Source organism: Zingiber officinale, chromosome 8A, assembly GCF_018446385.1.
Source record: "Zingiber officinale cultivar Zhangliang chromosome 8A, Zo_v1.1, whole genome shotgun sequence".
Taxonomy (NCBI): Eukaryota; Viridiplantae; Streptophyta; class Magnoliopsida; order Zingiberales; family Zingiberaceae; genus Zingiber; species Zingiber officinale.
In genome coordinates, this window is record NC_056000.1 from 92,114,008 (window position 1) to 92,129,099 (window position 15,092).

Below are 15,092 nucleotides of genomic sequence, written 5' to 3' on the forward strand. Positions count from 1 at the left end.
TTTCCAACTAGACCCAGAGTTAATTTCCATGATACAAGGCCACAAATTTGGAGGAGAAGTATCAGAAAGTCCTTATCTGCATCTTGAAACATTCTTAGAGATTTGTGATATGGTAAAATGTGAAGGAGTGTCAACAGATGCAGTTCGATTGATGACATTTCCTTTCAGTATTAAGGATAAAGCAAGGACTTGGTTATATTCTCTCCATCCTCAAAGTATCACAAGTTGGGAGCAATTGGAGAAGTAATTTCTGAATAATTTTTTCCCTCCAAGAAGAATAGTGTATATGAGGAATTGTATAACAAATTTTGCTTAGGAATATGGAGAATCATTATTTGAAGCTTGAGATAGATTCAAGAGTCTTCAAAGACAGTGCCCTTATCATGGTTTTGAAAAATGGTTGATTCTGCACATATTCTATGGGAAAATTTCTTTCTCAGATAAGAGTTTATTGGATTCATTAGCTGGAGGATCTTTTATGGACAAAAGTGTAGATGAAGCATATATGTTAATTGATCAAGTGACATTGAACCTCCATGAATGGTCGAACATAAGTTGGATGAAATTTCCCTCAAACATTCATGAAGTGCAAGTCATAAATGCTATAGAGCATGTCAAACAAATTGTAACTCAATCATCTATGAGTCTTGAGAATCACAAGTCACAGAATGGGAAGTTCAAACATTTGGGGGCAAAGATTGAAAGTATTGTTTCAAAATGGTTTAAAGGAGATCTCCCTCTTTCGCAGACAAGATCTAGTGAAAAGTGTGATGATGTTGGGTTATTGATCACACCAACACTAGATAAGCAAGTTGGATCTCCTCCAAAAGTTCAAAGGGAATTTGGGAAAAAGGAAGCTCAATCTTTCCCAGGACCTTCACTAAGGGTTCCTTTTCCACAAACGTTAGTGGGGGTCAATGAAAATAAAGATTTCGGCAAATCTTGTGACACTAATATGGTTGAGTGCAGATTTTTGAATGTATATGAAGATGAGGACTCTTCATATGAGGATTTTATTGATAATGCAGTGGTAAATAAGTTTTCAGATCTGCCTTCAAATTTTATAGGGTGTTATAGTGACATTAAATTTTCAGATGATGAATGTGATGTGATAGATCAATTTAAAGCTGCAAGTGAAGTTATTGATCCTCTTGTTATTGATTCTCCTATTGAGGATATAGATGTTGGTTTATTTTTTGATATATGTGTTGATGATGATGATATGGAAGAATATGTAGGGAGCTGTGTTGTGGAAGCAGCATCTCAAGGATCACCACCTTTGTCCACAAAACCCTTAGAGGTTGTAAGAATTGATCATGTTGTGGAACAATATGTAGGGGCTTTTGTAGAGCTAGCAGAGTCTCAAGAATCACCATCATTGATACCATCAATACCTAAGCCAGAGTTAGAACCATCATTTGATTCAGAGGAAGTCACATCTACATGTTTAGAAATTTCAAGTATCTCTCAGCAAAGTAAGGTTAGTATTTCTTGTTATCTTTTGGAAAATTTTATAGAGGTACCTATCATTGATTTTGTTGGATGTGATTCAGTTTTTATTTTTTATTCTACTTATCTTAATATGGTTATGGCTCTATCTTATCTAATATGTTTGTGGGAGATTTGTATTTTCTTTGCATGTGCAGATTTCACTTGGGCTAATAATTGGAAGCTCACACTGAACCGTGTTCGACCACCTGAGAGAACTTCAAAGAAGACGAAGATGGAGAGAGCAATACTTCATTTTGTAATTCTTATATTGGAAGCTCCCTCCATAATAAGAGCCCTCGGTAGGAGGGTGTTGAAATATCTTATCCCTCCAAGAGCGAGATTTAGATGAATCTTATGAGGTGGTCGAGCTAATGACCTTAAACAAGTGCTTCTTGGGAGGCAAACCAAGTTCTTCAATCTTGTTTTCATTCATATTTTTAGTTTTTTTCTAGTTTCATTTCTTTCTTTATAATAAATTTGTATCTTCTACTTAATTTTTGTTGTCTATTTTCTTTTATGGGACATAAAGATTAAGAGGAGTGCAACTACATGATGGAGAAATTCATGACATGGACATTTGGCACGCATCATTTGGTAACTTCTCTTCCTTTTAATCTCCTCCACATATTTTTTAGTTTTCATTGGGACAATGAAAATTTTAAGTTTGGGGGGATGCATTAGATGCATTTGGTTTAGTTTTCTCATTTCTTTTTGCCTAATAAAATTTGTTAGTTGCATCATTCATCACATCATGCTTGTTTGTCCTTATTGCAAAATACTAGCACGTTTATTCTAGATTCCATGTGGTTTATTGGTTACTTATGGTGCTATTATATTTAGTGATCTATCTTTTTCTATCTATGATAGCATGAAGTGAGCAATATTTTTACTATAAGAGTTTAAGTATTAGCCTTGTTTTAGGATCTCTATACACTATGCCTATTTTTGATGATTGATAACTCTAAAATAGTCATGATTCATAGAATTGGACTAGTACTTGTGCTTCTATGGTGACCTCTCGACTACATTTTGGTTACTGGATAAACTTAGATCATCTAAGCTCAATTGGAAAAATCAATCCCAAGAAAAAAAAATGAAAGTTTGTTCAAGTTTGATACTTTGAAAACATTCAAAGAAAAAAATAAGGGATAAAAAATAGTTATCGTGAGTGGAAACTAGTAATTCACCCATTTGAGACCGAGTTAGGTTATTGGGGAAATGAATGCTATGTTTCTCTTGATACTAAGTATTCCTTTGAGACCTTGTGTAGATGATGTATAGTATTTTTGTGGGGAACGAACCTTGCGTGTAGCAGGTAAGTGCCTATCGCCTGAAGCATAAGGAACATAATTTTATGACGATTTGACTAGACTTAGGGATTGAAGCTTGAAAAATTTAGGCCACTATTGCACTAAGCACAGAGGACTACTACTTAGGTCATACTCAAACTACTTTTATATCTTGCTCACCAATGAAATCATCTGATAGGATAAGATTAATTTGCTAGATATTATGATGCACTATTTAACCACATGAATCTAGATTGCAGGTTTTGCTTGAGGACAAGCAAAGGTTTAAGTCTGGGGGTGTGATGTGCGTAGATTATATATACTTTTATGCATGTCTTGACACACATCTACTTGTATTTCATTAGCATAATCTATGTTTATTGCACCCTATTTCATTGTAATGTCATACTTCCATTATATTCTATTCAGAGATCTGCTCTTTACTTGTTTTGATTGATAAGACATGATTTGGAGCAAAAATGGAGCTTAAATGAAGTCTAGAGCTTCAAGAGTATCATGGGCATGCAATAACTAAGTCCTTACAGGTTTTGGCCATGTGGAGGCCATGTGGGGGTTGTGTTGAGGTCGTGTGAATGTCACACGGCCGTTTTAAGGCCGTGTGGAATTTTCAACACTGCAGACCAAAAGTAAAATGACCATAACTTTGTGTTTGATTGGATGTTTGGGATGTTCTTTATACCGATTTGTAGATAACTTCAAGATCTACAACTTTGACGAAGACTTCAACCAGAGAAAACCCCATATTGATGGTGTAAAAGATGCCGCAATGAAACATAGCCATTTAGAGCTATGACAAATGCCATGACATGGGGTGTGCAAGGGCCATGCAAGGGGTGTGTGAGAACCACACGACCATGACATGGTCGTGTCACATTTCCAGAGAAGAATAAGAATTAGGTTGTGTGGTGATGCTCACCCGTGCAAGCCATGCAGAACCAAAGTAGTACATGGCCATGTCCCAGACACGGCCATGCAAGCCTTCTAGAGCCAGAGCAGTATTCCAGAGGCCAAACAAGCCTTGGCTGTGTCCCAGACATGACCGTGCATGAGTTCTAGAGCTGGAGGCAGCACAGGTTGTGTAGATCTACATGGTCGTGCAAGGAGGGCAGTGGTAGAGCATGTCACGACCATGTGCATCACACGGCCGTGTGAGAGGGGCAGCAAAGAGAATGACCTAGGCTGTGTCTCACACACGACCTAGTCTCGGGGACGCATGGTGCCCAAATTTCTGCTCTATATAAGGGTTTCTTTCACCATTTGAGAGGAGAGTTCTTCCTCTTGGGAGAGGATGAGATTTGGGCGATTCCTCACCTTCTTGGAGGGATTTTCCGACGATCTAAAGGCAGATCTTCAACGAATCGACTCCGGGAACAAGGATTAGATCCGAAGACCGTTCTTCATCATAGAAAAGCTTTTTCTTCCCTTTCTCTTCTTGGATTTTGGGATCAAGATGCTTGTAATCTTCTTGTCTTTGGGTTTCTTTTCCTGTTCTATGGATTAGATCTCTTTGTTCTTGGATGGAGGGAGTATTTGTAATGTGATTTGATGTAAACTCTTGTGGATTTGCCAATTTCTTATTTCTATGATGTTATCTTGTTTGTATCTATTTTATCTTGTGTGGATTGATGTGATTGGACTTAATTACCATACTTGATTGAATGTTTGAGTGTCTTGTGGATCTTATAGAGGTAATACCTCATTCGATTATCCGAGGGGCATACGAGACAGATAAGCCTGTGTAAGGACGATTGAGGGAAAATCTTGAAGGGGAAATAAGGACATTCAAGGGGGTAGGATAGATTGTATGTATTAATATTTTATATCTTAATATGGGTTGAGAAGTAATGCATTTCTATGTTGATTATCTGAGGGACGCATGTGACAGGCAAGTCAGTGTAAGGATATCATAGGAATCATTCCTAATTGATCATACTTAGATATAGATTTTAGTCCTAAGTCGATTGTCTATTGCAAGAGATAATCGGCAACCTTCTACAAATGATGGACAATTGAGGAATAAGATTTGCTAGATCATTTACATTGAATAACATTACAAAGAAACCAAAACTCCTAGAACATCCTTTATCATAGCCCTTATCCCTGTTTTTATGCTTTTACTTCTAGGTTTTACTTTCTATAGTTTCACCTAGCATTTATAAATCAATTGATTAGTTGTTTAGCTAATTCATGTTGAGATATCTTTAGTGGTTATAACCAGTCTCTATGGATATGATATCTTTCTTTATTACTGACGATGTATTCGTACACTTGTGGAATGTTAATAATGTCGCAAAGTAAGTTATCTAGACGGTCAAAAGTTATCTTTGGCGCTCGCAAACTAACGAGAGTGATTGAAGAGAGAAATAGAAGGTTGAGATGAAGAGAGAGGAGAGAGAGAGAATTGATCTTGGAGGGAATGAGCTTTGGGAGATGGATTTTAGGATTTCGGTTTCATTATAATACTTGGAGATATTACATAGATTGCTTAGTTTCTACCCTCTATGTCCATGCTCTTGCAGGAAGTTAATTTGGTCAATATCCCTAAGTATCGAATAGAGACGATTTCTGTGAAATCCTATAATGGTTAACCCCTGTCACGAGGGTGCCTCGGTAGATCACAAGAATACATGTCTAGTAAATAACAGTAAGGATAAAGGTAGGGATTTGGTACTGTTTCCTACTTCCTTATGGAGGAATTGCCTCTCCTTTCAAGAGAATGTCCTAGACATCCATGAACGGGTTACCCTTATCACTAGGGCCCCTCGGGTATACGATCTAGAGCACTCTTTCTACGAGAGCAGTAATTAATAAGGGATTGTTTCTCCTTTTAAGGGAACATCCTAGACGTCCGAAAAGGGTTACCCCTGTCACTAGGGCACCTTGGTCAATACGCTCTAGGGCATCCCCTTTTCGTGATTAAAAATCCTCCACATCATTCAACAAAGCATGCGAAGAAATATAAATATGTCACACACACAATTCATCAAGCATGAACAAGGCATTAACAAGTCATTGAATAGAAATTTAGTGAATCTACATAGTTCTACATCTCCATCATATTACAAATATTTTATAATCCTAGAAGAGGATATCTACTCCATTGTGAGGGAAGAACAACCTCAAAACATAAAGTAAAGCATACTTACTGTTAGTTAGAGCCCTAGAGCCAATCATTTGATGATTGTATGGACTCATTGTATCATATTCTTGTATATTAATAAAGGCATTTGTTTAGTTATTATACTTATTTGTATTAGTGCCAAATAGACTAAGTATAATAGCGTCCTTGAGTAGAAGGTTCATACCTATATCAATCGATTAGTTGAATCGATAGTGAGATGATATAGGAAACACTACTCTAAATCATTCCTAGTCATGTATTAACATTCAGGGACAATGTTAATGCAATAAGACTAGCATGTAGGTCAGCTCGATGACTTGATCTCACAAGTCATGGATATAGAGATATCAAGCTGACACATGGGTATACATTGGAGAATGTATACTGAATGACCCACCATGAGAAAGTATCATGGATCGTTATATGAGTGTCATATACTTTCTCATGTGGCTATTAGTATGACTATTAGTCCTTAGACCTGAAGTCACCATGGATCCCTACATAAGGAGTTATGTACTTTGGTTTCGTCAAACGTCACCCGTAATTGGGTGGACTATAAAGGCGATTACTGGGTATATAACGAATTATGTAGAGGGATGTGAGTGATGTAGATGAGATCTATCCCTCCCATATGACGGGAGTGGCATCGGTATTCTTGATAGAGTGAGACCACTAAGTGCATGACCATGCCCAAATGAGTCAACATTAGATGTTGAGCTCATTTGATCGAGTGAGTCTACTTGGAGTTCAAGATTTAGATTGATTAGAGGATGACACGGTCTATGCCTCATATTGATCAATCTAGATGTCTAGGATAGAAGGACAATGTCACATATTGTGAGGAGTCACAATTAGTAGTCACAAGGTGATGTCGGATCTCGACATTCTTGTAACTTTGGTAGTAATGATGTGTTGCTAGATACCGCTCATTACTTATGCTGCTAAATGGGTTTAGGGCATTGCCAACGTTACAAGAACCTATAGGGTCACACACTTAGGACAATTAGATGGAGATTAGGTTCATATGATGAACCAAGAGGATAAGATTCATTTGATGAATCAAATTGGATTAAGAGTAATCCTAATTGGGCTAACTTGAGTTCGACTCAAGTTGATTCATGTGTTCAATGAGTCTAATTTAGATTTTGACTCATTGAATCAATTTAATTAAATGAATTAGATTCATTATATTAAGTTGGCTTGAATCAAATGGTTAGATTAGATCAACCATGGAAGAGATTGGGTCAAGTTTGACTTGACTTAAGAAGGAAAACCAAAGGTTAATTTTGACTTGACCTTTTGCCATCTCATTGGTGAGTTGGCATTAGGTGGACCAATGATGATGTTCCACATCATCATGGTGTGCCACCTCATGGGAGTTACTAGTGAGTGCCACCTCATGGAGGTCACATTCTCTCTTTGATGACAACTTAATGCATTAATGAGGAAGTTATAATAGAGGTGGCCGGCCACTTTTGATTGAATGAGAAATTCAATTTGCTCAATTCAAGTGATTACTCGTTCTTCTTCCTCAAGCTCTCCCTCTCCCTCTCCTCCTTGCTTGGCCGAATCTTACCAAGGTGCTAGCACACCTTTGTGTAAGGTTTTCTCCACCTACGTGTCCGTGTGGATACTTCTAGAGGACCGACGCTTGACGGTCTTGAGATTCGGCAACTCCTTGGACGAGAGGGAACGCGAAAGGGCGCGCAACAAGGGTAAAGCTCTCAACACATAGATTTAGGAGTAGATCTAAAGTTTTGAAACTCGTATTTGTATTTCGTTCGGTTTTCCTTGCACGGATCTATGGCTTTGGGTGATTCGGGGTTTCCGCGACGCGAAAAGCGGTTTTCGCGGCCCGAAGAACCCAACAGTGGTATCAGAGCCACGTGCAAGGCGAATACGAGTTTGTTTTTTGGTTTTATGAAAACTAAAGTTTCTGTAAAATATGTTTTTTGGGTTTTTATGAGTATTATTCTCGAGTAATCGAAGCACAAGTGTTTAGACGCTTGTAGGCTTCGACTACTGGGAAGATTTTTTCAAAAACGGTGATGTTTCGACCCAAATCCATTTGGGAAAGTGAGCGAAGGCGCTGTAGGATCGCTTAGGAGCAACTCACGATGGTTAGATCGTGGGTAGGGGCACTCCCCTAACCCCGCAAGGGGATTTGCTTCGCAATTGCGCCCGAAATCGCTAATCGGGACCGCCGGGAAAATTCTTCTCAAAAGTTTTGTCCCAAATTATTTTGGGACAGCGTGTTTAGGCGTTGTTGGATCGCAAAGGAACCCTCGTGATGGTTAGATCACGGGTAGGGGCACTGCCCCTGGCCCTGCAAGGGCATCCATTCCGCGATTGCGCCCGAAACCGCTAAACGGGACCGCCGGGAAATTTTACTCGTAAAAATTGTAAAAAATTAATTTTAAAATTATAGAAAATTATGAAAATATATAATTTTGAATTATATATTAATTTTGTGATAGTCATGGCCCAAAAACCCAATATGATTGGATTGTGTTGTAATTCATAATACGGCCTGCGTGCCGTTATGTGTTTGCGCGTGTTGTATGTTTTTATTTTTCTGCGACATGCGCGTCGTGCCTTTCTCATATATATTCTGGTTGTAAATTAGATTTAGACTCGAATGTAACTCGAGTTTCAAATTGTAATGTACAAATTGGAGCGGTGGAGGGTCCACACGAAACGGAGTTCCGAGGCGGGCACGAGCAACACAAGGTGGTCAAAGGGAGGAGCTTGGAGAAGCTGTTGACCCTAGGTTGACCATTTGATCTTCTCATTGGCTTGAGAAGATCATAGTGGGGCCATAACTAAATCACAAATAGATTAATTAGTTAATTGCTTATGTATATGATGCGTGTTTAATAAGTAATTAATTAATTAGTGCCTTACGATTAGATTAGATCTAAGTCGTGCACATGATGCACCCTTGCGATTAGATTAGATCTAAGTCATGCACAAGATGCATCCTTTTCGATTAGATTAGATCTCGATCGAACCAACTCTAAATGCCTAACCGTGCCGTGATACCTATCACTACCTCGATCACATGTATTGTTGAATCTGCCAAAGCAGAGCAATACATATTATCTTGGTAGGGTACGGAGGGATAATCTTGGTCCCGCCTATCAACGCATGGGTGAATACAAACTCAATTAGATTGAGTATTCCTAGTTGCTCAGTTAGATCGAGTCAACTATAGGCATTCTTCCAACGGTTGGAAAAGATAGGTCAAAATCACATCTATATTAACTCTCGGGCGTATTAGCCAAAGCTAACTCGAGTTTTAATATAAATGCGGATATTGATTTTATAAACAAGAGTTGCATAGAGATGTAATTGGTAATCGTTACCTACCGATCATACTAAGCCTTGGGCATATTAGCCAAAGCTAACTCAAGGGTTAGTATGATGTGGATATTGTCCCACAAGAATTATAGAATTCAGTGGGAGCATCATTTAATTAAAGTCCTAATTAAATGATTTTAAAAAATATGATATTTATTTCTGTAAATTTTCTGTTGTAGATAACCATGACGTCGAATACGAACTCTTTCTCCCTGCGTTCTATCCTTAAGAAGGACAAGCTCAACGGAGCAAATTTCCTGGACTGGTACAGGAACCTGAGAATAGTTCTCACTCAGGAACGTAAACTGGAGGCTCCTCCTGCCACTGCCACGCGAGCTGACTGGGATGCTTACAAGAAGCATCAAGATGACATATTAGATGTGTCCTGTCTAATGCTCGCAACCATGAACTCTGAGCTTCAGAAGCAACATGAGTTGATGTGTGCTTACGACATGGTTGAACATCTTCGTCAACTATATCAAGGACAAGCAGGGCACTGGAAGAGGAACTTCACAGGATACCTGGAAGATCTTAACAAGAAGAGAAATAAGATTTCTACTTCAGGTATAAATGTTATAGAAGTCAACCTCTCTATTTCTTCGTCGTGGGTATTAGATACCGGATGTGCTTCGTACATTTGTACTAATGTACAAGCACTGAGAAATAGCAGAGCATTGACAAAGGGTGAGATAGACCTACGAGTAGGCAATGGAGCACGGGTTGCTGCTGTTGCTGTAGGGACTTATTTTCTATCTCTGCCCTCTGGGCTTATACTAGAGTTAGACGATTGTTGTTATGTGCCTGCATTGACTAAGAACATTATATCAGTTTCTTGTTTGGACAAGAAAGGATTCTCGTTTATAATAAAGAACAAATGTTGTTCTGTCTATTTAAACGATATGTTCTATTGTAGTGCACCTCTGATGAACGGACTCTATATTCTAGACCTTGAGAGCTCTATCTATAACGTTAGTACCAAGAGGTTCAAATCGAACGATATAAACCACACCTATCTCTGGCACTATCGCTTAGGTCATATAAATGACAAGCGCTTATCCCAGCTCCATAAGGATGGTTTGCTGGACTCATTTGATTTTGAATCATATGAGATATGCGAGTCATGCCTACGAGGCAAGATGACCAAGACTCCCTTTAGTGGGCACAGCGAGAGAGCGACTGATTTGTTAGGACTCATACATAGTGATGTATGTGGCCCTTTCAATGTTGCGGCTAGAAGCGGTTATAGGTACTTCATCACATTTACTGATGATTTCAGTAGATATGGTTATGTGTATTTGATGACACATAAATCTGAATCCTTTGAAAAGTTTAAAGAATTCAAGAATGAAGTACAGAACCAGCTTGGCAAGAGTATTAAGATACTTCGATCTGATCGAGGTGGAGAATACCTTAGCCATGAGTTCCGTGACTATCTAGCTGAGTGTGGGATTCTATCTCAACTCACTCCTCCTGGAACACCACAGTGGAATGGTGTATCCGAAAGGAGGAATCGTACCTTATTAGATATGGTACGATCTATGATGAGTCACACAGATCTTCCGACATATCTATGGGGATATGCTCTAGACACGGCAGCTTTCATTCTCAACCGAGTTCCATCCAAGGCCGTGATAAAGACACCATATAGGATATGGACTGGGAGAGATGCTCAGGTGTCTTTCATGAGGATTTGGGGTTGTGAGGCTTACGTACGACGTCAAGTCTCAGACAAATTAGGACCCAAATCCGACAAGTGCTATTTCATCGGATATCCCAAGGAAACTAAGGGATATTACTTCTACATTCCCAGTCAGCATAAGGTAGTTGTGGCAAAGACTGGGGTCTTTCTAGAAAGGGACTTTGTTTCTAGAAAGACTAGTGGGAGCACGTTCGATCTTGAAGAAGTTCAAGATGCGAACAATAGCACTGACGCCTCGATGGAAATTGAACTGGAACCACAAAGTGTTGTGGATGATGTTGTTCCACAAGGAGTTGAGGAACAACAACCGATTCAAGTAGACATACCTCTTCGCAGGTCTGATAGGGTACGTCATCAGTCTGAGAGATACTCATTTCTCTTGTCTGACCATGATGACATTATGCTCATAGAGGATGAGCCTACCACCTATCAGGAAGCTGTGATGAGACCAGATTCCGAGAAATGGCTAGAGGCCATGAGATCCGAGATGGAATCCATGTACACCAACCAAGTATGGACTTTGGTTGATCCACCTGAAGGGGTAAAACCCATTGGGTCTAAGTGGGTCTTTAAGAGAAAGACTGACATGGATGGACTTATCTATTAGGGTCGCTTGGTAGCTAAAGGTTTCAAGCAGATTCATGGTATTGACTATGATGAAACCTTTTCTCCAGTAGCGATGTTTAAGTCCATTCGGATCATGCTTGCTATTGCAACCTACCATGACTATGAGATATGGCAGATGGATGTCAAAACTTCGTTTCTGAATGGAAACCTGCTCGAGGATGTGTACATGACACAACCTGAGGGTTTTGTAGATCCACAGCATACTAGCAGAGTATGCAAGCTGTATAGTTCCATTTATGGACTAAAGCAAGCTTCTCGGAGCTGGAATCTTCGATTCGATGATGCAATCAAACAGTTTGGTTTCATCAAGGACGAAGATGAACCTTGTGTCTACAAGAAGGTTGTAGGGGATATAGTTGTCTTCCTCATATTGTATGTGGATGACATACTACTCATTGGGAAGGACATTCCTATGCTTCAGTCTGTCAAGACCTGGCTAGGGAGTTGCTTCTCAATGAAGGACTTAGGTGAGGCATCCCGCATTCTAGGGATACAGATCTATAGAGATAGATCTAAGAGATTGCTTGGCCTAAGTCAGAGTACATACATTGACAAGGTACTCCTTTGGTTTGCCTTGCAGAACTCCAAGAAGGGATTTCTGCCGATGTCACATGGCGTGAGTCTTTCGAAGACTCAAGGTCCCTCTTCTAGAGAGAAGAGAGATCTCATGGATCAGATCCCTTATGCCTCAGCCATAGGATCGATCATGTACGCCATGCTATGTACTCGACCTGATGTCTCGTATGCTTTGAGCATGACGAGTAGATACCAGTCAGATCCAGGTGAAAGTCACTGGATAACGGTCAAGAATATTCTTAAGTGCTTAAGAAGGACTAAAGAATATTTCTTGATATATGGAGGCAATGATGAGCTAGCTGTAAAGAGTTACAGTGATGCTAGCTTCCAGACCGACCAGGATGACTATAGATCGCAGTCGGGGTTCGTATTTTGCATTAATGGTGGTGCTGTCAGCTGGAAGAGTTCGAAGCAGGATACAATAGCTGATTCTACAACAGAAGCCGAGTATATTGCTGCATCAGAGGCAGCAAAGGAGGCAGTTTGGATCCGCAAGTTCATCACTGAACTTGGGGTGGTTCCTAGCATCGCTGACCCAGTTGAGCTCTATTGTGACAACAATGGAGCTATAGCGCAGGCGAAGGAACCTCGCTCACACCAGCGGACCAAGCACATACTACGGCGCTTCCATCTCATTCGAGAGATTATCGATAGAGGAGATGTGAAGATTTGCAGAGTACCTACAGAGGCTAACATCGCAGATCCCTTGACCAAGGCTTTGGCACAGAGAAAGCATGATGGTCACACTAGGTCTTTAGGCCTTAGAGCCTATATTGATTGGCACTAGTGCTAGTGGGAGATTGTTAGTTAGAGCCCTAGAGCCAATCATTTGATGATTGTATGGACTCATGTATATCATATTCTTGTTTATTAATAAAGGCATTTGTTTGGTTATTATACTTATTTATATTAGTGCCAAATACACTAAGTATAATAGCGTCCTTGAGTAGAAGGTTCATACCTATATCAATCGATTAGTTGAACCGATAGTGAGATGATATAGGAAACACTACTCTAAATCATTCCTAGTCGAGTATTAGCATTCAGGTACAATGTTAATACAATAAGACTAGCATGTAGGTCAGCTCGATGACTTGATCTCACAAGTCATGGATATAGAGATATCAAGCTGACACATGGGTATGCATTAGAGAATGTATATTGAATGACCCGCCATGAGAAAGTATCATGGATCGTTATATGAGTGTCATATACTTTCTCATGTGGCTATTAGTATGACTATTAGTCCTTAGACCTGAAGTCACCATGGATCCCTACATAAGGAGTTATGTACTTTAGTTTCGTCAAACGTCACCCATAACTGGGTGGACTATAAAGGCGATTACTGGGTATATAACGAATTATGTAGAGGGATGTGAGTGATGTAGATGGAATCTATCCCTTCCATATGACGGGAGCGACATCGGTATTCTTGATAGAGTGAGACCACTAAGTGCATGGCCATGCCCAAATGAGTCAACATTAGATGTTGAGCTCATTTGATCGAGTGAGTCTACTTGGAGTTCAAGATTTAGATTGATTAGAGGATGACACGGTCTATGCCTCATATTGATCAATCTAGATGTCTAGGATAGAAGGACAATGTCACATATTGTGAGGAGTCACAATTAGTAGTCACAAGGTGATGTCGGATCTCGACATTCTTGTAACTTGGGTAGTAATGATGTGTTGCTAGATACCGCTCATTACTTATGCTCCTAAATGGGTTTAGGGCATTGCCAACGTTACAAGAACCTATAGGGTCACACACTTAGGACAATTAGATGGAGATTAGGTTCCTATGATGAACCAAGAGGATAAGATTCATTTGATGAATCAAATTGGATTAAGAGTAATCCTAATTGGGCTAACTTGAGTTTGACTCAGGTTGATTCATGTGTTCAATGAGTCTAATTTAGATTTTGACTCATTGAATCAATTTAATTAAATGAATTAGATTCATTATATTAAGTGGCTTGAATCAAATGGTTAGATTAGATCAACTATGGAAGAGATTGGGTCAAGTTTGACTTGACTTAAGAAGGAAGACCAAAGGTTAATTTTGACTTGACCTTTTGCCATCTCATTGGTGAGTTGGCATTAGGTGGACCAATGATGATGTTCCACATCATCATGGTGTGCCACCTCATGGGAGTTACTAGTGAGTGCCACCTCATGGAGGTTACATTCTCTCTTTGATGACAACTTAATGCATTAATGAGGAAGTTATAATAGAGGTGGCCGGCCACTTTTGATTGAATGAGAAATTCAATTTGCTCAATTCAAGTGATTACTCGTTCTTCTTCCTCAAGCTCTCCCTCTCCCTCTCCTCCTTGCTTGGCCGAATCTTACCAAGGTGCTAGCACACCTTTGTGTAAGGTTTTCTCCACCTACGTGTCCGTGTGGATACTTCTAGAGGACCGACGCTTGACGGTCTTGAGATTCGGCAACTCCTTGGACGAGCGGGAACGCGAAAGGGCGCGCAACAAGGGTAAAGCTCTCAACACATAGATCTAGGAGTAGATCTAAAGTTTTGAAACTCGTATTTGTATTTCGTTCGGTTTTCCTTGCACGGATCTACAGCTTTGGGTGATTCGGGGTTTCCGCGACGCGAAAAGCGGTTTTCGCGGCCCGAAGAACCCAACACTTACAACTCGTGATGTGAGAAGAAGGGGAAGAAGAGATGCTTGTCGAGGTTTCCGATGTCTTGGGGATGCCTCCTTGCTCTGTAGATGGACAGAACGTTAAGGGATGGTAGTGGATGAAGCTCTAGGGTTTCTCCTGAAGGGGAGAACCCTTTCCCAAGGAGAGGGACAAAGTCCAAAACCAAAGATGCCCCCAAGAATAGGGTTCTTGACCCTTATATAGGTTAGGACACGGGCGTCGCACGTCCCATGCCACAGTCATG

General features: G+C 39.9%; 1 non-coding gene across 1 annotated transcript; it reads right to left on the bottom strand.

Annotated features, from left to right (window-relative positions):
- Positions 1–284: 284 nt before the first annotated feature.
- On the bottom strand, positions 285–390 carry LOC122013126. Its single transcript, XR_006120466.1, has one exon. It is a non-coding gene; the product is annotated as a small nucleolar RNA R71 (small nucleolar RNA).
- Between the last annotated feature and the right edge of the window lie 14,702 nt (positions 391–15,092).